This window comes from Corvus hawaiiensis, chromosome Z (assembly GCF_020740725.1).
Source record: "Corvus hawaiiensis isolate bCorHaw1 chromosome Z, bCorHaw1.pri.cur, whole genome shotgun sequence".
Classification (NCBI taxonomy): domain Eukaryota; kingdom Metazoa; phylum Chordata; class Aves; order Passeriformes; family Corvidae; genus Corvus; species Corvus hawaiiensis.
In genome coordinates this window covers 76,364,866-76,367,518 of record NC_063255.1, presented here as the reverse complement: position 1 = coordinate 76,367,518, position 2,653 = coordinate 76,364,866, and the positions used below count along the sequence as shown (strand labels likewise).

Here is a 2,653-nt window from a genome sequence, read left to right as displayed (position 1 = left end):
CCCCAGCAAAAAGTCAATGTAGAAGTCTGAGCTTTTTGTCTCAGCACATTAAATCAATGTAGGACCAATCTGCTGGTAGCCCTAGTGAGCCACGTTAAAAATACAAGCAGCAGAAGCTCAGAGGCCAAACAAATCATAAACCACAAGGATTTATGATTTGGAAAGGAAAAACTTAACTTACCCCAAATTAGCGAGAACTAACAGGAGAGAGAGAGCACCTTGGATCTGCATTCTTGAGCAAGGCTGGTGCAGCCTGCAGGCCTCATGGGGAGCTCTTTCCCTCCCAGCTCTTCCTGCCAGAGCTGATGGTCGAGTTGAAGCCGCTGTTGCTCACTGCAGAGGGCAGTTTGTAGGTCCCAGGTAATGGAGCTGGTTCATAACCCAGCTCACAGCACCCTTCAGCTTCAGCCGTTTCAGTGAGGACTGAGGTGTCTCTGTCAGCACAGAGGGAGAACAAGGCTGGGCTTCTGTGTGGGAAGAAGCTGGGACTGTCTGAGCTTCAGGCTCTCGTTGGTGCCATTTGCACTGCGGGTGCTGAGACTCTATCGGGATACTTCAAACCTTTGGAGGTTTTGCAAACTTGGAATGCTCCCTGTTCTCTAAAGAGCAGCCTTCAAACTCCCAAGTGAGAGTCTGCCTTTCAGGTCACCTTTTACAGTCTTTGATAGAAAGGCAGTTACTTCCAAAAGGAGAGATGCCTGAAGGCCTATATTGACTCAGTGTTCCTTTTGCTTCCCAGATTCCATCTGATCTACCTCTCCAGGAGGGCTGCCTTGCGTGGGAGGAAGGGACCGAGGGAGAGCCTGTGACCATCGGGCATGTGGAATCCCTCTGTTTGTAGCTAGATTTATAGATGTTTATAGTTATGTTTATATATCCATATAGTTATTTATAGTATTTATACTCTACTTATTAGTTACATATAGTATTTATAGATTTATACAGTTGTGTTTATAGGTGCATGTATTTATAGATCTGTGTAAATTTATATAGTTATACATATGATATAATTATATTTATACATAGGCAGTTACAGTTATAGATTTGCAGTTATAGTTATATATGTGTAGAGAAAAATTTATATATATATAAGTTGTATTTATAAATGTACATAGTTATATAGTTAGAGATATTTGGGTGTTTAGATACATAGATTGATGTTTATATAGGCCTAGGCTGGATTCTAAGCTCCTTCTGCCCTCAGCCACCTTTTTAATCTCTTGTTTTTCGCCCTGTGCCCCCTCTGTCCCCTCCTCCTGTGCTGGCTCCGAGCTGGCGGCCGGGCCGGGCGGAGCAGCAGCTGCAGCCCCGGTGTCCCTGGAGCGGTGGGAGCTGCCGGTGGCCGCAGGCCCTGTGCCCTGAGGAGCTGCTGGAGGACGGTGAGACAGAGGGGGCTGAGGACGCTGAGGAGGCAGTGACACTGAAGGGACGGTGACCTTGAGGTGCTGGTGGGACTGGGGGGTTTGGGGGAGCAGAGGGCGAAGCGGCACTGAGGTAACAGGGAAGTGGCACAAGCTGAGGGGGTTGGCAGGTCTAAGGGGACAGGATGGATCTGAGGGGACTGAGGGGCGTGAGAGGACTGTGGGGGTCTGAAGAAACTGAAGGCAGCTGTGCGTTTGCCAAGGGCATGGCAGGGCTGAGGGGATGGAGGGGGCCAGCAGGGTGCACGGAGGGGTCTGGGACTGCAGCTCTGCCAGGCCTTGGAACCAATTCCAGAGCCTCCACTTTTGCCACAGCTGCCCTGAAGACCTTGAGAAGAGCGGAAGAGTGACGAGAACCAGCAGGGAGAAGCGGAAGGCCACAGCAAGAGCAGCGAATACGGACCTGCTGCTGCCGCCCGAGACCCTGGGTGAGGCCCCAGGGCCGCTGAGGCAGGGTGGGCGTGAGGCTGGCGTGGGCTTTGGCCGCGGGCACTGGCCGGCTGGGCAGGAGCGGGCCCTGCCCGTGCTGGGGCCGCTCAGCGCGGCTGCCCCGGGCGGCACAGGGGCTGTCCTTGGGCAAGGCAGCTGTGCCGGCAGGGCCCGGCAGCGGTGCCGGCTGTGCCGCGCTGCCGGGGGCTGCGGGACGGTCCCGCCGGGGCTGCGCTCGCCGCAGCCTGGCCCGCTGGGCCTGCTTTTTCTTTCTAACCCTCCTGGGGAGGCTCTGAGATTTCTCTTCCCCGATGGAAGCGCAGGTGCTGCCAAGGGAAACGTCCCGATCCTGACTCGGTGTTCCCTTTGCTTGCCAGGTGTCCCATCTGCTGTCCCCGTCCAGGAGAGCTGCTCTGCACGGGAGGAAGAGACCGAGGGAGAGGCTTTGATGATGGGGCGGCTGGAATCCCTCTTCTTGTATCTCTGTTTAAAGATGTATGGACTTGCTCATAAGATAGTGACCATTACATGGATATTTATATGTAGGTTGCTATTTGTATAGGTATATTTGTATATGTATGTTGTTATATTTATGAGTGTATGGTATGTATATATATACATATATGTTTGTAATTATATATATGTGTATATATCTATCTAAGTATATATGTATGTCGTTATATCTGTGTTAAGTTCTGTTTCCTATGTATACTGTTTTCTAGGTATCTATTTCTATTGATGTAGTTATAGGTATATGGCTACTTAAATAGGTATAGTAGTATTTGGTTAGGTATATATGTCTA

The 2,653-nt window shown here is 50.7% G+C and overlaps 1 long non-coding RNA gene across 1 annotated transcript; it reads left to right on the top strand.

Annotated features, from left to right (window-relative positions):
- Positions 1-754: 754 nt before the first annotated feature.
- LOC125320106 lies at positions 755-2,441 on the top strand. Its single transcript, XR_007200994.1, has 3 exons — positions 755-1,379; positions 1,737-1,849; positions 2,228-2,441. It is a non-coding gene; the product is annotated as an uncharacterized LOC125320106 (long non-coding RNA).
- Positions 2,442-2,653: the final 212 nt, after the last annotated feature.